The 22,781-nt window shown below is 49.5% G+C and overlaps 1 protein-coding gene across 29 annotated transcripts in view; it reads left to right on the top strand.

The window, feature by feature from the left end:
• The window catches only part of SHANK2 (SH3 and multiple ankyrin repeat domains 2), a 720,394-nt gene that overhangs the window by 657,580 nt on the left and 40,033 nt on the right, over positions 1 to 22,781 (top strand). The window lies entirely within an intron of this gene.

Below are 22,781 nucleotides of genomic sequence, written 5' to 3'. Positions count from 1 at the left end.
CTCCACAGCTTCCAAGTCTGAGTCACCACCACGTCCCCTGTGAGGCCACATGAATGACTGGGAGAGATTTGAGGACCCAGCCCATGGTGGCTCCAGGGAGGAGGCCCCTCCGCAAGCCTGGGCGGCTGATGACACTAGCAGTGCCATCTCCAGGCTGCTAGAGGCCATTTATAGCAACTGCCCTTCTGAGTGAAGAGGAAATAAGTATCTTAAACACACCAGGAAGCCATGCTGCTCTAGGATTCCCCAACTTGAATCAGTCCCTGCCTGAGCCCACACCATTCCCCGGGGCCCACTGGGAAGCTGGGACCATGGGGGTGGTTCTAGAATGAGCTCCTGGTGGCTGCAAGCTCTGCCCAAGAGCAACAGGATGAGGATCAGCCCAGCCCAGCTCCAGAAGGGGTTAGCAGAAGCCCATAGCCAGGCCGGCACCACACCCTCCCCAGGAGGCTTTAACTACAGGAGCCCCGGGGTGGGGACAGGGGCAGGGCCTAGGCAGAACATTCAGGAGTGCTTGGTCAATGAAGGACCAGGTCTCTGGGCTCTCCCTCCCGGACCGCAGCTGTGGAATCAGAGCTGTGTGTAGGTCACAACACCAGCGTGATGTGGAGAAGGTCCAGAGGCCAGGATTGGAGAAAGGGCAGTATGAGGAGGGTCTGGAGTGCGGTCATGTGGGAAGCGCTGAGGACGGGGAGCGTGCAGTTGGCAGCTGAGGTGACGTGGGTGGTTGGCACACCTCTGAGATGGGGGCAGGGATGCTCCTAAGGGGGTGGCCGGATGGGGCAGGTACAGCGAGGAGAGGGGTTCAGAGGGGCTTCCTGGGATGTACCTGCAGAGGTCGGTAGCACATGGTGGGGGCAGTTCAGGAAGAGGGAGGGAGGGGGTCCTTCTTGCCTCAGAGTAGGGGAGGGGGAGGAGTGGCATCCACTGAAAACCCACAAAATCGTAAAATTTCAGAAGGAGACTTTATTTTGTAAAGGGTTAAGCCTGCGGCGGGGTGGCATTGTGACCAGCTGGGAAGTGTAGCCATCAGCCGAAGCTGGAAGCAGGTACATAAGGGGGAGGCTGGAGTGAGCCTGTGCTGGCTGAGCATTCTCAGCAGGTTATGGGAGGAGCCACGAGGATTCACACGGGGGGCCTGACGCGTGCGCGCTGAGCACACATGCATGCTGCCTGCTTCCCGTGGTCACCTAGGGGCAGAGACTTCACATTTAAAGGCTCTGCAGTCAGGTCCCACCTGTCAAAGTGAAGTAGGGACTCAAAGGCGCTCAGTGCAGCCTCTGTGAACCGGCCAGAGCCAGCCCACGGCCGGTGGTCTCTTGTCAGGAGAAGGTCCCTGAAATCAGTCTCTGGTCCAGTCACAGCCGCTGTGGCTGGTGGAACAGGGGTCAGCTGTCAGCGTCCGGAGGTGGACAAGCTGTAATTGTTTTAATGTTGCTTATCCCAAGGCCAGCACTTGCTTAGCTGCTAGAAAATCGGAAAAGCCTTGCGGCAGCTGGAAGCCACCTGATTCTCCAGGTTCAGAGCGCCTGGCGTCACCTTGCCTGGCACAGCCTCAGGTCTTGTTTATAGTTTGGGATCTTACCAGGAGTCCGTTCCGTCCATCTGTAGATCTCTGTTTCAATGTGAGTGCTGGTCAGTTCTATCTGAACTGCAAAGGTGGGCGGGGTGGGGGGGCGTATGCCAGGGCCTGTCCTGAGAGAGGCCTGCTGGCTGGGAATGACGGACAGTTGACTCCCAAGCCACCGAGCCTACAATGGGGAAGTCCAGCAGAGGGGACAGGAGTCACACAGCGCGGAGCGGGGAGGAAGCTTCTGAGAGCAGGACGTCCCCCCATCACTTCACCTTCACAAAACCGAAGGGGCCACATCCCTGGGGGCTGGGAGGGGGTGAGCTGGAGAGCAAAGACCCCCTTCTGAACATGCTATTCTGGGGGGCAGAGTGGTAGCTTGGTTCTATCCAGGACTTGGCGTGTGTGCTTTTCAGGGTGCTTCCCTGGGAGGGGGGACACTGCCAGGACTGTGTCCTCCTGTTCTGTGGCCACCAACCCTGGCATTTCAAGAAAAAGAGCCTGTTTTCTCCCCGACGCCAAGGCTTGTTTCCAAATGCCTATTTCTCTGCCCCTCTCTTAGTCTGTCTCATGCTCCAAGCAGAAGACAGAAAAAGAAAAAATCCACCATCCCCTGCCCACCCCTGGGCCTGCTGGCCGGGGGTCACAGACGTGGGATGGGCTGTCCTGGATGTTAGGGGCTGCAGTCCTTAGCTCCTGGAGGGGCTGCCATGCACAGCAGCCGTTTCCGTGGCAGATCCTGGGGGCTGGTGCACAAAGCTAACAGAAGCGACCTGGCTGGACAAGCCTTGGGCAGGAACACCACAGCCCAGGGGCAAGCCAGAGAGACGTTTTCCAGATGGAGAAGAGTTACCTGCAGAGAAGGGCCTGGATTTGTTCCCAGGTCCTCGAGCCTGCACTAGGATTCTATCACTGGTGCTGGCAAGAGCCTCCACGCAGCGTCCCTGCTTGTCATGGGCACTGCAAGTGTCGCTGCACTGTCAGGCCGACTGGCAGGGTGGCAGGGCCTGTGCCACAGCTGGGACCTGCACAGAACCTTATCTTCCTCTGGCCCCCACTCGAAGTGGGCAGGCTTGCAGAGGACTTTCTAGATGGGCTGGGAAAAGTGCTCGAATGTGGCCTGTGTCGTGTGAGCAAGTGTGCATGAGGTGTGAGAGGCAGCAGCGTGTCCCTCCCCTCGGAGGGGCTATCGCCACATGTTCTGGAGCACTGAGGACCCGGAACCCGCACTGAACTGGCAGCCCCTGCATCCTTGTGGGCTTCTTCCCCCCACCCTTTGGTTTGCATAGAAGGCATCTGAAGCCTGTGTGACTTCCTGCTCATGATCTAGTTCCCGTAATGTCATCAGTGTCGTGGGCAGCGTGATGTTTTCTGGAAAGCTGAGTTGATGGGGTCTCTGAGGGCCCTGGGATGGCAGAGAGCAAGAGGCCTGGGGTAGCTTGAGGCCGGGCTGTACACGTAGACCAGTGGCACTGCCAGATGAAAGCAGACTGCTGCTGATACCCCATGCAAATCAACGTGGAGCAAAGGAATTCACAAGGTCATAGCTGCATCTGGGTGTCTGGGGTTGTACCAACTTGCTCCAGTAAAGACAGCACATTGGGAACAGCAACTCCAGTGGGTGTCACCACCAGGTTAAGTTGAAGATAGTCCGTATGCTTCTCCAAGCTCCCTGAGAGTCTGTGCCATCCATGCTGGTAAGGCCAGCATGGATGTGAGCGGCACAGCTGCCCCAGTGCTTTCCTGTCTCCGGTGGCGCTCACAGCTGCACTGGCCCCAGGGAGGCGGGACTGCTCTTGGTTACTCTCCTGGTAGAGAGGGGATGACCCAGGGATCCCATTGTGGCTTCCGTCCCTCATCTGTAAAATGGGATCCAGTCACCACCTGGTCCACAGGGTGCTCATGAGGACTGAACGGCGTACTGTGTAAAGTCCTTAGCGCAGGGACAGCCACGTCGCCGGTGCTCAGTTGGCCCTGGCTCTTAAGGTTGCCTTGCTAGTCACACTGCAGATATGGCCAGGAACCCCCCTAATGTTCCAGGTACTCAGCCTGGGCCCCGACCCCTGACAGGGGCCTTGAGGCCAGCACACAGTGGCCACGCAGAGCCAGAGCACACGGCAGAGCACATGCCACCCTGGCTCTCCAACTCTGTCTCTGAGTGATGCTTTTCCACTGCTGTGAACTGAAATTGTGGATATTCTTATTGAGAACAAGGTAGTGGACTGCGAATCCCCTACGGCCCCTGATTCATGCCCAGCCCCACCCCAGCTAGATAGCTCCTCCTGACACAGGAAGCGGTGAAGGCTGCCCTCCGGCCGGGGAGGAGGCAGGACCACGGACAAAGCCCACCAAAGCGAGAAAGCCAGCCTGCAGCACAGGGCTTCGGGCAGCACGGGGCCCTACCAGCAGAGCAGGGTCTCTCTGCCACATCACACACTGTCCCCTGCATCTCATGGAGAAACTGCTGGGCTGCTTCCCCCCTAGGGCAGACAGGTGATTAGGGCCAGAGCCCTGCTCTAAGGTCACACTCACCTGGCGTGGAGGAGCTGAGACTTGAACCCAGGCATTCCCACCCGCTGTGTTCTGCCACGGTCCAGAAGAGAACCGCTCGATGGTATTTACACAGCACCTGCTGCTATGAGGGCCGGGAATCTGCATTTGTAACCAGCCACATGCTGAGGTGTGAGGCCAGCCTCCTCTTGATGCTCTGGATGGAGAGGCCTCCTGGTGTGTACATGGCAGCCAGCTGGCCCAGGCAGATGCAGAAGCACACCCTGCTGTGCCACCCACCTGCCTTGATGCTCAGAGAGGGGCAGGAGACAAGCAGCCACCCCTCCACAGCCGCGCCAGTGCTGCAGGTGTGGGTCCGTGGGCTTCCTTGCACTGCAAGCCCTCTGCCGGAGACCTCCTGGCACTGTGTGTAAACACTTTTCAAAGCGGCTGTGGATTGGATCTGCGGGTCTGGAGCGAGGCCTCAGTGAAGGCAGCCTGCCCCCTGCTGCATGCTGCTGTGGCTGCTAAGAAGCGAGCTGTGGCTTTAGGGGCCCAAGTGCTTGGCTGGCTTGGATTGGGGGTGGCTTCCCTTCTGCAAGAGTCTCAGAAATGATGCCACCTGGCTGGAGGTGGGGGCAGTGCCCTTCTCTTCCTTCTTTCATGTCCCCCTCTGACAGTGGCAGTCACTGAGGGGCTAGGACCCGGTCTGAACGGATGGCAAGGAAGGCCATGGACAGCCTTACAGCCTTGGAAAAGCAGCAGGAGCAGGTGGCTGGCCAGCCTGTGGAGCTGGAGCCGGTAAGGGGCCTGGCCTTTCAAAGCCCGAGCCCGCAGGGACTCAGAGCCCCTAGGTAGGATGAGAGATGATAGAGGGGTCCCATCAGAGAGCTTTCGAGCCAAAGGAGGAAATAAGATCCAGGTTTGAATAAACCATGGCTGGAGACAAGCTAAGAATGACGACACCCCCCATACGTGTGTAAGAGTAGCTGCCTGGCCGGCGGGTTGCAGGGGGCGCCATTGCCTCGACAACCATGGTGCGGCCGCCCCTTTGGTATCGTCTTGTATCTTCTTCGAGAATAAAAGAATTTTTAGAGATTTCACTGGCAACATCCAGCAAAAGAGGGACATTGCCAGGCAAATCTAGACAGAGGTTAAGCTGCGCATTCGGCTGTGTGCGCAGCAGGAAAGCCATTCTTAAAAGAGGCAGAGACCATCAAGGACCAAGCAGAAAGGGGGATGGCGGCTGCACAGTTTGGAAGCTGCACGGCAAGTGGACTCAGAGGCCTCAGAAAGCTGGAGCCGGGGCTGTGGTGGGGAAAGCCAGTGGAGTCAGAACCACAACAGTGGCCTCTGCCCAGGAGGTGGAGGTAATCTGGGCTAAGGCTGATGGGTAACTCGATAAGAAACTGTGACAGCCAGCAACCCCATGGATGTGAACTTAGCCCAAAGCTGCACTCAGAAAATGAGGAGAACAAGCACACACGTGGCTGTTTCCAGCTGTGTGTGGAGTATAGAACACTAAGCACCAGACCCACCAGCAGGAGCCTGCAGTGTGCACAGCCAAGCAGCCTTGCGGGGAGGGCACGTGCTGAAGCCAGGAGGGAGCAGCGTCTCCAGGGTGTGTTGTTACATGGGAAAGGCAAGGCTGGAAGAATGTGAACACATGCTGCTGTTTACCCAAGGAAGGTGGGGAGGGTGCACACTCACGCACTCACACCCACACCTGCACACACACACGCACCTACACACACATATGTGCACATACGTGCACGTGCGCATGCACACCCACATACACATGCACACAAACGTGCGTATACGCACATGCACACGCACGGACTCATGCACTCACACCCATACACACATGCACACACATGTACACATGCCAACATACACACGTGCATACATATGCACACACGCAGACACACACGTGTGCCTATATTCACATGCACACACATTCACACCCACACATGCACACAAACGTGCATATACACAGACGCACATACACACATTCACACACACATGAACATGCACTCCCACACGCATGCACACACATGCACACACTTGTACGCATACAGAAGCACACAGGTATTTACTGATTTCTTCTTTTTAATGGAAGAATAATCCACCAAAATAACTCGTTTCAATTTAACATTGCCTCAAGAGGGGGAGCACAAGAGGAAGCGTAAGAGAAAGAGTAGCAAGTTCCATTTCGGAATTGAGTAAATGTTTCGCATAATGGTAAAACACAAGTCAAAATTTAGAAAATCTCAAAATGCAAAATGATAGAAATGAACATAACTGTTAATTCAATTAATGGCATTAACAAATTATGTCAAGTGGCAATTTGCATGTCAATGCAAACTGGAAAGAAATCATAACCTCTTTTCAGTAGTCCTGTTAGTAGTGACACTGGTGGTGGTAGTGTGAAAATATCTAATGACAGACTGGTTCGTGATTAATAAATGACAGAGCACACAGACCATGACCTTCACGTCAATCACTAGGAACCTAGATTTTTCAGCAAAGAGAGACACCAATAGAAAAGTAAAACAGCATCACCCTCAATTTCTGTTGAAACTATCAGTATCATCTCATGAAGAGTGTAAAATATTTTGTCACACTTGAAAGCAAGGAAGGTATTGACAAAGTCACATGTGACGGGCTCAGGTGCCAGTGTGAGGGAGGGCTGCTGACACAGCACAGTGGAGAATTCACAAGAACAGCAGAAGGCAGCAGCCTGGAGCATCCTGCAGAACCAGGAAGGAAGGACTTGGTCAAAAACCAAAGGCTGGGGCGGACCCCAGGGAGCTACCAAAGGCCAAGGCTAGGACAATTTGAGCTGCGAAAGTCATGTTGGGTTATGATTCAGAGTACAAAATGAGGATCGCGGCTCCACACGGATAGAAATAAACAACTGAAAAATAAAGGAGGAATAGAAAATCTTCCCGAAAATCTGCAAAGATACTCTGTCCTCAAGGAAGGGGTAACTCCCCACCCCTTAGAGCTGTGGGTAGTGCGCAGTGACTTCCTCCCAAGAGCACAGCCTGGAAAGGAGGGAGATCAGAGTGAGTTCAAGGTGAGGGAGCCCGGTGAGCCCCACCTTGACAAGGTGACCAGAGCATAAGTCTTGGTGACCGTGCATGCCTTCGATACTATGTGACAGGAATGGCTCTTCACCTCCTGAATACCCATATGTACCTCAAATCTAATAATGAGAAAAAAATCTGAATTCAAGGATCATACAAAAGACCCGACCAGCAGCCAAAACTGTCATGGTCAACAACACCTTCCCACACGCAGAGCCTAGAGATGCGGTGACCGAACGGAATGTGGCATCTGGACAGGTCCTGGGACAGACACGGGACCTCAGGTAAAGATTAGAGAAATCTGAGTACGACATGGGGCTTTAATGACAATGGGTTTGTTAATTGTGACAAATGTCCCATGCTAGTGTGAGATGTTAATAATAGAGGAAACAGCGGGGACTGTATGGGAATTCCAGGCACTACCTTCACAACGTTCTAAATCTAAAACTGTTCTCAAAAGAGTTGTTTAAAAACAAAGAAAAGACCAGGCATGGTGGCTTACGCCTGTCATCCCAACACTTTGGGAGGCTGAGCTGGGTAGATTACTTGAGCCCAGGAGCTCGAGACCAGCCTGGGCAACAAGGTGAGAGACCTCAATAAAAATTAGCCAGGCGTGGTGGTGCACACCTGTGGTCCCAGCTACTTGGGAAGCCAAGATGAGAGAATCACTTGAGCCCAGGAGATCAAGGCTGCAGTGAGCTGAGATCATGCCACTGCACTCCAGCCTGGGTAACAGAGTAAGACCCTATCTCAAAAAAATAAAAACAAAGAATAGTAATTGCAGTGGATTCAAACCTTTATCAGATATGTTCTCACAAACATCCCTGACTTCATGATGGCACTTTTCAAAGAACCGTCACTTGAAGAAAGCAACTCATTCATAAGCAAACTGATGAAAGGAGAGCATCCAGCCTCAGGGTCATCAAAGTGTTGAAAAGGGAAAGTTCCTTCTTAAAGATGCTTGTGGCCGGGAGCAGTGGGTCATGCCTGTGATCCTAGCACTTTGGGAGGCTCAGGTGGATCAGTTGAGCCCGGGACTTCAGGACCAGCCTGGCCAATGCAGGAAGACCCCATCTCTACCAAAATTAGCCCGGGGTGGTGGCGCACACCTATGGTTTCAGATACTTGAGAAGCTGAGGTAGAAGGATCGCTTGACCCCAGGAGGTCGAGGCTGCAGTGAGCTGGGATGATGCCACTGCGTTCCAGCCTGGGTTGTCACAGAGCAAGACCCTGCCTCCAAAAATTTAAAGTTATTCCTACTGAGTAGAGAAGGAGCAACAGAAGCCCAACATCGGTGCTCCGCCCCTCCCAGGAGGTAAAGGACGAGGGTGGCCAGGCTGAGGGTGCCTGACCCACTGGTGCCATCTTCTCATGGAAAGACCCAAGCAGCTGTGCCAGGGCTCCTGGCGTGGGCATGCCCAGCACCACCTGCAAAGTGCACCTGGACACGATCGCGCCTCTGACCACCACTAATTAAAAGCAATGCCGCAGGATGCAATTGACTTGCTTTGCTCAGCAAATGGTGGGGAAAGCCTAGAGATGTAAAAAGGCTTCCGAGATGTGCCAGCCAAATGAGACGTGTGCATCTTGCTCAACTCATGAGCCAAGGGATCCTGAGCCATGATGGGTTGCCTCATGAGACCAGGAATGCAGAGCTGCTTTTCCGGTGTAAGAATGGCGTAGTGGCTTTTTTGTGCTGTTTGAGACAGTCTCACTCCGTCACTCAGGCTGGAATGCAGTGGTGTGATCCCTGCTAATAGCAGCCTCAACCTCCCGGGCTGAAGCCACCCTCCCATCTCAGTTGTTTTTTCTTAAGAGTCTTTGTCTTTTAATAGAAAGCATGCCCCGAGCCATTCCCAGGAAATGCAGAGGGATATGATAATCCCAGGGGCTGGGTGGGTGCTCTGAGTCAGTAATGGCTGACAGTAGCTGAGGGGACGACAGTGGTTTAGTGTACTCATCTCTCTGCTGTCATGTAACACTGGGCTTCTTCCATAATAAAAACTGATAGAAATTAGCCTCTTTTTAATTAGTAGACTTTATAGTTTGAGGAGTTTTAGTTTATGGGGGAAAATGAGTGAAAAGTACCAAGTTGCCACATGTCCCCTTGTATTTCTCCCCATTTTCCCTATTTTTCCTTTTTTTCTCGCTCTCTCTTTTTGAGACAGAGTTTTGCTCTTGTTGCCCAGGCTGGAGTGCAATGGCACAATCTTGGCTCATCGCAACCTCCACCTCCCAGGTTCAAACGATTCTCCTGCCTCGACCTCCCAAGTAGCTGGGATTACAACCATGGGCCCACCACACCTGGATAATTTTGTATTTTTGGAAACAGAGTTTCTCCACGTTGGTCAGACTGGTCTCAAACCCCCAACCTCAGGTGATCCGCCTGCCTCAGCCTTGCAAAGTGCTAGGATTACAGGCGTGAGTCACCATGCCCAGCCGTCCCTATGTTTCATATCTTAGTATGGGACATTTGATACAACTGATGAGCCAATATTGCTGATACACTGTTGTTGACTAAAGTCCAGAGTCTATGTGAGGATTCACTCTTGGTGCTGTACATTCTATGGGTTTTGAATAATATCCTGTATATACTATTACAGTATCAAACAGAACAGGCTCACTGCCCTAAAAACCTCTCTGCTTCCGTTCCACCTTCCCTCCCTGAGCCCCTGGCAACCACTGATCTTTTCACCTTCTCCATAGTTTGCCTTTTCTAGAATGCCATGCAGCTGGAATCATACAGGGTGCAGCCTTTTGAGATTGGCTTCTTTCACTTACAACATGCATGAAAGCTTCCTCCAGGCCTTTCCATGGCTCCGCAGCTCATTTCTTTTTAGTGCCAACTAATATTCTGTTTTTTAGATGGACCGGTGTGTTTGTCCACTCGCCTCCCGAAAGACATCTGGGTGCCTTTCAGCACCCAAGGCACATCAAACTTGCTTCCAGGCTCGGCAGTTATGAGTAAAGCTGCTATAAACATCTGCATGCAGGCTTTTGTATGGACCTGTTCTCAGTTCACGTGGGTAAATACAAGGGAGCACGGTTGCTGGATCATAGGTAAACTGTCTTCCAAAGTGCCTGTGTTATTTTGCATTCCCGCCAGCAATGATAAGCGTTCCGGTGGCTGCGCATCCTCACCAGCATTTGGTGTGCTCAGTGTTTGGCATTCCGGCCATTCCAATAGGTGTGCAGTGCTGTCTCACTGTTGGCTTGCTTTGCTATCCTTTATTCCGCATGATGCAAAGCATTGATTTGCCATCTGTGTATGTTGGTGACTTGTCTATTCAGATATTTTGCCCCTCCCCCTTTTGAGACAGAGTCTCACTCCGTTGCACAGGCTGGAGTGCAAGTGGTGCAGTCTTGACTCACTGCAACCTCTGCCTCCCATGTTCAAGCAATTCTCCTGCCTCAGCCTCCCAAGTAGCTGGGACTACAGACATGTGCCACCATGCCTGGCTGATTTTTGTACTTTTACTGGAGACGGGGTTCCACCATGTTGGCCAGGCTGGTCTCAAACTGACCTCAGGTGATCCACCTGATTTGGCCTCCCACAGTGCTGGGATTACAGACGCAAGCCACCACGCCCAGCCCTTTTTTAATTCAGATGTTTTTCTACTGTCCAGAGGTAAGAGTTCTTTTTGTATTTCAAATACCAGTCCTTTACCTGTCATGTATTGTGCTAAGAATTTCCCCCAGTCCGTGGTTTATCTTTTCATTCTCTTCAGAGTGCATGTGGCAGGTTTTAATTTAAGGAAGTCCAACACCACTTTTGTCTTTTATGATTATGCTTTTGGTGTGGTTAGCTAGAACTCATCACCAGACTCAAGGTCACCTAGAACTTCTGGAAGTGTCACAGTTTGGCTTTTTACATTTGAGTCCGTGACCCACTAGGGGTTAACTTTTGTGGAAGATTTCAGGGCTACCTCTATTCATTTTTTGCCTGTGGATGTCAGCATGGCTTGTTGAAAAGACTGTCCTTTCTCCACGGAACTGTCTTTGCTCCTTTGTCAAAGATCAGTTGACTCTCTGTGTGGGTCTATTTCTGGGCTTTCTATTCTGATCGTTGGTGTTTGTCTATTCTTTCGCCAGCACCCCGCTGCCTTGATTACTGTAGCTGTGTAGTAACTCTTGAAGTTGGGGAGTGTCAGCCCTGTGACTTTGTCATCCTCCAATATTGTGCTGGCTAATTTGGGCCTCTCACCTTTCCATATAAACGTTAGGATCAGGTTGTCAGTATTCACAAAATAACTGGCTGCAATCGGACTTAGACTTTTAGGGGATATTCTGGAATCTGAGGTGCCTTCCAAAGAGCATCAGACATTTGATGAAATAATATGAAACACAGCCCAAAACAAACATACGGTGAAAAAACCTGAAGGAACCAATATGCAGGAAGAGGAAGATTAAGAAATGTATTATTAATACGCTCAGTGAGATCAAAGAAAAGATTGCATCCTTTAGTTAAGTAAAATGTTCTTTCTGAAATGATCATTCAGAGAACAAAATAAGAGTTCCTGAAAAGTAAAAGTATTATAGCAGGTATAAAAGCATGTTTTTTGAGACAGGGCTTGCTCTGTTGCCCAGGCTGGAATGCAGTGGTGTGACCACGGCTCATTGCAGCCTCAGCCTCAAGGGATCCTCCCGCCTCAACCTCTTGAATAGCTGGAATCACAGCCACGTGCTACCATGCTTGGCTAATTTTTAAGAGTCTTTGTGGAGGAACGAGGTCTCACTATGCTGTCCAGCTGGTCTCAAACCCCTGGCTTCAAGCAGTTCTCCCACCTCAGCTTCCCAGAGTGCTGGGATTATTGACAAGAGCCACTGCTCCTGGCTGGTATTAAAATTTTGAAAGATGGATTGAAAGATAAAATGGAGAAGAATTTCTCAGAAAAGAGAAAGATAAGCCCAGGTATAGTGGCTCATGCCTATAGTCCCAGCACGTTGGGAGGCCAAGGTGGGCAGATCACTTGAACCCAAGAGTTTGAGACCAGCCCGGGCAACATGGTGAAACCCTGTTTCTACGCAGTGGCATGCATCTGTACTCTCAGCTACTTGGGAGGCTGAGGGGAGAGAATCACCTGAGCGTGGGCAGTCAAAGCTGCAGTGAGCCATGATCACACTGCTGAACTCCTGCCTGGGTTACACAGCAAGACCCTGTGTCAAAAAAAAAAAAATTTTTTTTTAAGGTAATTTAAAAAAATGTTAAGCTGGGCCTGGTGGCTCATGCCTGTAATCACGGCACTCTGGGAGGCCAAGGTGGAAGGACCGCTTGAGGCTAGGAGTCACAGCAAGACTCCACAAAAAGAAAATAACCAGGCGTAGAGGCATGTGCCTGTAGTCCCAGCTCTTCAGGAAGCTGAGGCAGGAGGATCACTTGAGCCCAGGAGTTCAAGGCTACAGGTGAGCTACGATTGTGTCAGGCTGTACTCCAGCCTGGGCAATAGAGCAGGACCCTGCCTCTGAATTAGAAAAAGAAAAAAAAAGTTTCTAGAACTGAGTTTCCTGATAGAAGAGGATCAGTAAGCACCCAGTATAAGTGAAGAAAAGAGGCACATCAATACATTTCAGAAAATTTGGAACGAAGAGAGTATGTCACGGGGGTCTCAGTAGGGAGGAGGCGGGCAGCAGGCAGGCAGGCAGACTCCATACAAAAGATCAAAATGGGAATGGCATCGGGTCCCTCAGCACACCTGGAAGCCAGGTGAAGCACAGCCTTCAAGATTCTGGAAGCGTTTCCAACCTAGAAGTGTATGGACCAGCATAGCATTTATTTTGGAGACTGTTCCATACACACGTGAAAAGAATGTATACTCTGAAGTTACTGGGTGTTGTAGTCTAGAAGTATCTGGTTCTTCATGCAAGGGAATGGCCGATGCCCCTTCAAATCTGAGTGTATCTGCCTGCACCAGCTCCCAGCTAAGGCCCTGACCTCCAGTCCTCCCTGGCCTGAGAGAGTGCACCTGGCCTCAGAGAGTGAGGTGCCGGGCCCAGCATCGTTCCTAAGGGGTGCTGAGCCAGATAATTACAATACGTTCTTCACAAACAGTGCCTTGGCCATGACCTTCTGGGGTTCAGAATTCCTGCAGGACCCCAACAGTTCTTGCCATGGCCTTCTGTAACCAGGATCAACTTGAGGGAGATTGGGGTGAGGGGAAGGCGTTTCTAAGTGGTAGATCTTTCCCTTTTTGAGTTTGGTGGGGGGCAAAAATAGCAAGCCCTCCACCCCCATGAACTGCAGCACGTGGAAGAGTTGGGAGCGGCTCCTAGAATGAGGAAGGTTTCAACCCTGTTGCCAGGGCCTTGGTTTTTAACTTTGCTCTTTTGCAGAATGACTCTGAAATTAAAAAAGCAATAAAATGCACTAAGCTACCAAAAAAAAAAGGTCAAGGTGGTTAAGGTGGTGGCTCAGATCATTTGTCTTTATTGATTTTCTGTGGGGGGCCGTTTTGTCAATTTGAGAAAGCGGTATTGAAATTTCCTTCTATGTTTGTGGAGTTGTTTCTCCCTCTTGTTCTGTCAGATGTTGCTTCATTACACTGAAGCTGTTATTCGTTTTATCATAAATGTGGAAACATGTATGATTGTTATATCTTCCTTATTAATTGCCTTTTTTATCATTATGAAATATGCTTCATTTCTGGCAATACGTTTTCTTGAAGGAACAGCTTGATGAGATATAACTCACCGTAAAACTTAAGATTTTAAAGTGCACAGTCCAGTGAAGTTAATTCAGTTGTGTAAACAGCACAATATTTTTAGAACACTGTGTCACCACCCCCTAAAAAACCCCATACTCATTAGCAGTCCTTCCCCATTCATCCCACCCCTGCTTTTTGACTAGGAGTAGTACGAGCTGCTGTTAACTGTCATGTACAGGTTTTTGTGTGGACATATGATGTTTTCACCACTACTGGCTGTATAACTAAGGGTGAATTTCTGGGTCACATGGTAACTCTGTGTTTACATTTTGAGGAATTGCCAAACTTTTCAAGTGGTTGAAATCTATTTTGTCTGACACTAACAGCCATTCCACCCAGAGCGATCTTTTCCCATTTATTCACTCTCAGCCTTTCAGTGTCTTTGTATTGAAAGTATATGGACAGCATAACTAGGTCTTCTTTTTAATCCACTTGCTATGGCCTGATGTTTAATTGGAGTTTTATTCTATTTAACATTTAATAGAATTGTTCATGTTGTTCCGTCCAGGTTGACAAGTCTGTGTTCACTTTATCTCCTTGGTTTGCTTTCTTTTCTCCCTTTTTCTGCCTTATTTTGGATTATCTGACTATTCTTAGAACCCCTTAATTGATGCATTGGCTTTATGTCGTACCTGTTCACATTCTTTTAGCAGTGGCTCAAGGATTACAGGATACATTTTTAGCTTTCCATAATCCACTTAGAGTCCAAATCATACACTTCATGTAAAATATAACCACGTGGCAAACATACAGGTGTATCTTCTTCACTCTTGCTTCACTTTATTCTATAATTGTCATGTGTGTTACATGCACACACTCGTAAACCCCAAAACCAGTATTATTTTTGCGTGAAACAGTCATATCTAATTTTGAAATTAAGAAGGAAAATAATCTTGTATTTTTTATCCATGTGTTTACCATTTGTGGTCCCCTCTGTGCCTCCATAGATCCAATCCCACTTCCCTTCAGCTTGAAAAATATTCTTTAGCATTTCTTATAGTGCAGGCTTCTGGCAACAAATAGCTTGGTTTTCATTTCTTTATAAAGGTCTTCATTTTGCCTTCGATATTTAAAGAATTTTCACCAGAAATGGAATTCTAGTTGAGTTTTTCTACTTTCACCTGTTGAAGATATTGTTCCGCAGTCTCCTACAAGAAGTTCTTCTCCGTGGTTTCTGATGCAAAGTCTGCAATTATTCAGTCATTTTTCTGTGGAGTATAAATAATGCAAATACTTTCTCAGGCTGCCTTAAGATTCTCACCGTGTCCTTGACTTTGAGCAGGACTGACTATAGTGTGCCTATGCATGACTTTTTTTATATGCATCCTTTTGGGATTCACAAGCTTCTTAAATCTATAGATTTATATCTATCACCTAATCAGGGAAGTGCTTGGCCATCCGTTTTTCAAAAAAATTCTTGACTCATTTTCTCTGTCTTCTTTGACTCTAATTTTCTCCCCTTCTGGGACTCTCATTTTGATCCTTAATAATCTGTTCTACTTTTTAGACCTTTTGATCCTTAATAGTCTGTTCTCCTTTTTAAAATCTTTTTCTCTCCCTCTCCTTTGGATTGGATATGTTCTCTTGGTGTGTCTCCAAATTCACTGACTATTAGCTCTGTCATATATATCCATGCTGATGTTAAACCCATCTGATGCATGTTTCAGGTATTTGTTAGTTTTAACAATTCCATATAATTCTTAAAATATCCTTGGGATTTCCTGTTTTACTCACTATATGCCTATTTTCCTTTACTTAGTTGGGTACTGTTATGGTAGCTGGGTTTTTTTTTTTAAGTCCTTATCTAATAATTCCAACATCTGTCATTTCTCGGTTTGCTAAGGTAGTTTGAGTTGTATTCTAACTATCATGAATGTTATGCTGTGGCAACTCTGGATTATATTACATTCCTTTGATGGGTGTTGATGTTTTTGTTTTAGCTGATAATGACCTGGTTAGACTCAAATTGCAATCTTTTGTCTGCCCTGCAGTGGCAGCAGCTCAACCTTCAGTTCAGATATATTAGCCCTTCAGCAACCTTATTTGCGTCTTCCCTATGCACATACAGCTCAGACATCAACCAAAGACCTAGGAAACTACCCTTCTCTGGCTCTCTCTTTTCTGGAGCTTTCCCCTCACTTCAGCAGCTGTCCACCCTGAGCTGTGTCTTCTGATTTCTATCAGAACTGTAGGTTTGTGAAGGACCTGGATTAAATAAAATTTTTTTTAAAAAACTGCAGGTGATTCACACCACACTGTATCCATTGCATAAAGTTTCCAATTTTCAGCTCTCATGTAAAATATGCCTGTCTTTGTTCACTCTCCAGAACCTTCAGATAATTCATTTGTTGATTTGGGGGTAGAGATCATACTTTGTCCAGATTTTATAGCTGTTACCTGCAGAAGAGTTAATCTTAGGAACTTACTTTACCCTATTCTCTAACCTCAAATTTTATACCCAGCCAAACTACCAATTAAATGTACAGATAAAGCTATTTTCAAGTAGTCAATGTCTCAAAACATATCCCCAAACTCCTTTCGGGGAGAAGTTACTGGAGGATGTCCTTTATAAAACATGAGGTTTTTGAACCAAATAAACAAATACAGGAATTCAGGAGATCCAACAGAGGAAAGAAACAATCGAAGGAATCCTGAGGATTACAGTACTGGGGACAGCTGCTAGAAAACACTTAATCCTGGATGTTCAGTGCAGATCAAAAGTCTTCAGGAAATATTTCTTCAGGAAGACAAACTTAAAATGGATAATGTATTTGAAGATTCTGAGAAGAGATTTACATCATTAGGTAAGCATTTGGATTTGAATTACTGTTAAGTACATAGAAAAACCAACCAATAAACAAAACTATTTTGCTCTAGGGAGAGCAAAATGTACAGGAAAAGACAAAGTAATCATAGTATACTATATAGTTTAGCTATGAATAAATTTTACATAGTCATGATATAAATCCTGAATGGCACTCTAAAATTTTGATATAAATACATTTAGAGGATGGTGGTACTGGGAAAATAGCGGGGAGGGTGGACTTTTTTTAAAAAATAGCTAAATTAGTGGTTCTCAATTGATGGTGTCTTGATCTTCCATAGGACATTTGGCAATATCTGGAAACATTCTTGGTTTTCGTGCTTGGGGGTGGAGACTGTTGCTGGCAGCTGGCAGGTAGAATTTAGGAACACTGCTAAACATCCTACAATGTACACCCACAACAAAGAATTAATTGGCCCAAAATCACCATAGTGCCACTGTTCAGAAACTCCGAGCCAAGTCATCCTTTTCCATCACAGTGTGTCAGCAGATAGTATCAAAAATGTAAATATCAAGTAGCAAAAATAGATAGGCGTTCAGAGATGGAGTGATAGCTATAAAATTAAGTAGCTGAAGGCTCGGAGTGAGAAGTCAGGCTGGGTGATGGTGTGTCACTGTAACAATCCTGTGGAACTCTGTTTCTATAAACTATGTGTACGTGTATGTAAGCTTTGATATTTTAAATAACAATTTAAGTGAAAGAAGAGAATCATTTACAAAGGAAGGCAGGTATGCTCATTCTTCACAGAAATTCCCTGGACTAGCTGATGACAAGCTTGGGTTCTTGCCATCTACCTGGATGCGGCCATGATTCACTCACTCTGTAAATGTCTCCATGTCTGTATGTAAGGGTGATGCATGAATAGGCACATTACTCTTTTTTTGGAGTTACCTGAATCCATGATTTCTGAACAGTTTCTCTCTACTCCAAGGCAGTTATCCCAGGAACCTCAGTACTTATCTGAGCCTTCTATAAATCTGGCAAGTGACCAAGCCATACCTTTCCCTGGTGGCAGCATTCCAGAATTGCAGGTCCAGGTTTTTTGAGGGGCACTGAAACCCCATGAAAGTTCAAGATGCCAACCTGAGCATATGAGGAAACAGCAAGAATTTCACCTATTCTGCCATTTCTGTCTCTGCAGTGTCACCACATGAGCAATTTCTGGCATCTGTTTTAAGGACTGTAGCTGGTTCCAACGTCTCATTGCAGGTTAAACTGATTATAGGTTTGTTTAAAGGCTGGGAAATTCTAAGGATCCTAAAGCTCTTTTTTCCTCTGTCCCTGTTGAACTGGGTAGGGAAATGTAACTGAATTTTCCAATCCAGCCTTGTTGCATGCTGATCTTTTCAATTAATTTCACATTGAGTTGAGTTGCCAGCCAGGCCTTTGTCCCACTCTTCCCACAGAAGTGTTGATGGGTGTTGGAGCACACTCTGTTGGCATCCTCGTGCCTTGTTAAAGTACTCACCTTCAGGCCGGGTGCGGTGGCTCACGCCTGTAATCCCAGCACTTTGGGAGGCCGAGGCAGGTGGATTACAAGGTCAAGAGATCGAGACCATCCTGGTCAACATGGTGAAACCCTGTCTCTACTAAAAATACAAAAAATTAGCTGGGCACTGTGGTGCGCGCCTGTAATCCCAGCTACTCAGGAGGCTGAGGCAGGAGAATTGCTTGAACCCAGGAGGCGGAGGTTGCGGTGAGCCGAGGTTGCGCCATTGCACTCCAGCCTGGGTAACAAGAGTGAAACTCCGTCTCAAAAAAAATAAAAATAAAAATAAATAAAGTGCTCACCTTCACACAGGGAGCAGGTGCACAAAAGCCCAAAGCCACACAGTGCACAGCTTTGCCCTTGGTATGTTTCTTACTTTTGGGAAAGGTCTTCATCTACAACTTGTTCACTTTGCAGAACAGGATGAGAACTTAAGAGCAGCATGGTTGACGGGAGGCTGAAGCAGCCTCTTTGCTTGGGGCTGGCTCTGAGGCAGCAAAGAGTAGGTGCTGCTACTTCATGTGGCTGTGTAGCATCTGTCCAGAAAATGGAGTCACACTCCCTCTTCACCAGGAAAGGCAAAGGCAGCTGGGAGCACGGGCTCCACCCTTTGTGTGCTCAGCTCAGGGAGGACTGCAGCAAGCTCTAGGACCGACTGTGCCATGACTCGTACAAGGCAGACACAGTTCCCCTAAAGGCAGAAGACAGTAATATGGACCCATCCTAGAGGACACCCTCTTCCTGCAGATGGGTTCCCTTAGCCCCTGGACAGAGGAGGGAGGTGCAGGGAAGGGAGGGACAGGATTTGTATCCAGAGGCCTCACAGACAGCTGGGTCTAATGGCAAAAACTTGGGGGTGTGGGGGCTGGCAGAGGCAGGACAGATAGTCTCTTCTCAGGGATCCACATTCCCCAGTTATCCCTGCTGAAGGAGACAGTTTTGAAAGGACCTCTGTGGGGTGGGGAAGGGCAGATGCTCTGTTACAAGCATGACTGTGGGAGGGCTGTGGCCTCCAGCCTGCACTGCCTGCTTCCTCCCAGGGCTGCTGCAGTCATTTTCCATGGCAATGCCTCTAAGTTCCCACTCACAACACCCTTTCCCCCAGGACCTCCAGGACGCCCCAGCCACCAACCCCAGCCATGGGTCTGCTAACAGCAACAGGAGCAGCACCTGGGGGCTGCGACCTCTACATGCCAGAGCTGCCTTCCCCAGCTCTGCAGGTCTGGGTAGACTGCGGCCCCAGGGTCTGCTCCTCCAGTCCCTGCCTCCCAGCTTCGCTTTAACTAAGACCAGTTACTCCCAGGTCACCTGCTGGCCAAGATACCTCCTCCCTCCCCATCTCAGGCCTGGTACAATATATGTATCTGCAGAGGATGGGAGACAGGAGGCCAGTCCCTAAGATCTCGAGGGAAGGGCTCTGGCCAGGGTCCTGGGTAAGTAGGCACAGCCATTGTTTGTCACTTGAGTTCTTAGTCCATTTGGGCCGCCGCAACAGAACATACAGATCAGCTGGTTTGAACAGCACCTATTTATCCCAGCTCTGGAGACCACAAGTCCAAGATCATGGCACTGGCTGACTTCGTGGTTTGCCGAAAGCCAGCTTCTCCTCAAAGGACAGAAAGGGCAAAGGGTTGCTCCAGGATCCCTTTTACAAGGGCACTAATCCCATTCATGAAGGTTCCACCTCAGGATGCAATCACTCCCCAGAGTCCCCGCCCCCAACCCTGTCACACTGGCAGTGAAGGTTTCACACATGGACTGGGGGGGACATAGACATGCCGCCACTGCAGTTCCTCAGCTTCAAGTCGTGGCCAGCAGGATGGGCTGAGTCAGAGCTGAAAGACAGGGTGAGGGGGCGGGGGAGCTGAGGAAAGCTGACCCAAAGGTGACACCAACGCTTCAGACCCAGAGCTACATGCCAGCTGGCTGCATTCTGAGCTCCTGCAGGGAAGAGTGCAGAGCTGTGTGCTGAGAGCCCCTTCTCAACATGATGAGCGGAACTTGGGGCCATTTTTACTCTAAGGCCAGTAGCCAGTGTCCCCCACTGGGCCCCTGGGGGAGTTTGTGCAACCTAGGGACAAGGCTGTGGTCCAATCAGTGTCCACTCACAGCAGCTGGAGACCTGTGCCACTGCATCGGCACCAGTTGTGCTGCAGGGGCAGGTGAGCCTCAGCAGGCAGTGGACAGAGACACCCTGTGGTGGAGGATTACGACAGAGCAGTCCTCAGGGTGGTGGCCAAGAAGTCTGGAAAAGGCACAGGCCTGGTGACCAAGCACTGCAGGTGGGTATGTTTAGCTAGACAGGGGCCCTCCCACAGCCCCGGAGGCCAGAAGTTTGAGATCAAGGTGGCAGTAGCATGGGTTCCCTCTAAGGCTGTGAGGGAAAATCTTCCAGGCCTCTTCCATAGCAGCTGGCGGTTTCCTGGCAACCTCTATCATCTCTTGGCTTATAGAAGCATCACCCTGATCTCAGCCTTTGTGGCACCTTCTCCATGTGCATGTCTCTATATCCAGACTCCCCTGACCCCGTTCTGTTGCCCAGGCTGGAGTGCAGTAGCACAATCATGGCTCATTGTAGTCTCGACCTCCAGAGCTCAGGTGACCCTCTTTCCTTAGTCTCCCAAGTAGGTGGGCCCACAGGCACACACCAGTACTCCTAACTTGTGTTTTTGTAGACATGGGGTCTCACTCTGTTGCGCAGGCTGGTCAAACTCCTGTGCTTGAGCAACCCACCCACCTAAACCTCCCAGAGTGCTGGGATTACAGGTGTGAGCCACCGTGCCCAGCCCAAATCTCCCCTTTTCGTAAGAACACTAGCCACCTGTTAGGCTCTCCCTGATGTCCTCTTTAATTTGACTGTATCTGCAAAGACTCTCTTTCCAAATAAGGTCATATCTTGACATACTGGTCATATTTTGAGGATTCCAACATATAAATTTGGGCAGGACACAGTTCTGTCCAGAACAAGTATCTGGGGACACAGATGATGCATCAGCAGGCAGCGTAGGGCAGGGGACAGATTCTGCCCCGCCCCAGGACTTAGCCCTGCCCTTAGGGGCAACTGGAGAAATGGGATGGTGGGGAGGGGTGCTGAGCGTTCTGTTGGGAATGGTCAGTGTGGGCGGAGGGTCAGGATGGATTCTCTGTGCTCAGCTGAGGGGGACAAGGCAGTTGTGTGCCCAGCAGCACGTGGGCACCATCCACCCCGTAAGCCCTGGCGCTCTGTGGTACTCCCGGTGGACAGGTTCTCATTGCCCAAGGTCAGAGCCAGGCACAGGCTGTCGGGGGGGCCTCATATCCTGGGCCCATATGATGGGGGTTCCTGTAGCACATTCTCATGGCCTGTGCCCTCTTGACAGAATCTAAACCACACCCTGGAGAGGCGCAGAGCAAGTGTGCATTGCAGGAGTTACTACCGGTCTGAGTTCATTTGTAGAGCCTCTGAACACCCCGAAAAATTGCAAGCTCCACTCCTGCGTGTGCCTCCCAGGCCCAGCTGCTTCGGAGAAGTCGGCAATTTTAGTGTCTTGATGGTATTTAGTCTAATTGCAAACGCGCGTCACTGGGACCACATGCTTCATGATGGAACCGGCTCTTCATTGATGGGAACGATGTGGTTTCTATATTAATTGTGAGATTTGGAGCCACTTCCCTGGCTTTTGCAAGCCCAGTTTTGAGTTGGGGTCCCCCACAGGCTCCTCCAGACCCCCTCCTGTCCGTGTCTGTCCACTGGGTGTGCATCTAGGGTTCAGTAACTCAAGAATGGTGACAGACGGGGTGGCCGCCTGCCTCTGCCCCAGGGCCCACATGACATGCCTCCTCCTCACGCTGATAGAGGCTGTTGCAGGCCCCTTGCAGACATCCCCTCTCCCTCTGCAGGGGAAAGATTTTGGGCACAACGTTAGTGTTTTTTGAGATCCGAGCTCTGGCACAGGAGACTGACCTGGGAAGCTTAGATGATACAGGTCTCACCAGTCACCTGCAGATTCCCTAGGAAATAGAAATCAATTTCATGAATGTCACCTGGACTGAGTTTGAGACCAGTACAGAGTTCAATCTGTCTGTTCCCAAAAGTCTAAACGCAGATGGCATCAAAGGCAGTGATAGCAGTGTTCTGTTTCACTGGTGGCTGGCAAGAGCCACAAATCCAATGCCCCCTCATGCCGAGAAGGTGATGTCAGGGCCCGGGAGGCTGGGTGGCAGGGGAGGATGTCACTTGCAAGTGGGAGGCCCAGCTCCCCAAGTGCCAGGGTTCTGATTTTTCAATGGAAACTGAAATTCTAGACTTTTTATGCAAAGCTCTTGTACTTTTAAAATTGTGACAGCTAAGTCAAAACCGATTGAGGCACTGTGTGGGTGGGATTTGACCCATGGTAACCGCTGGATGGGGACCAAAGGGAACATCCTAGGATGTGTGTGGATGGTTTGAGGCCCTGTCGGTGCTGCATCCCTGCCCCCAAGTGCTTGCCAGGGCAGGAAGCCATGCTATTTACTGAGTATGCCCCGCTAGAGAGGCAGGCATCCTGCCCACGGGCACCTAGCAAGCAGCAGGGTCCCCACAGGCTCTGAACCCCACAATATGCTGACTCCAGAGGGGTGCAGGCCCACCAGCACCAG

The sequence above is a fragment of the Callithrix jacchus genome, chromosome 10 (assembly GCF_049354715.1).
Source record: "Callithrix jacchus isolate 240 chromosome 10, calJac240_pri, whole genome shotgun sequence".
Taxonomy (NCBI): domain Eukaryota; kingdom Metazoa; phylum Chordata; class Mammalia; order Primates; family Cebidae; genus Callithrix; species Callithrix jacchus.
This window is presented reverse-complemented; position numbering and strand designations above follow the sequence as displayed.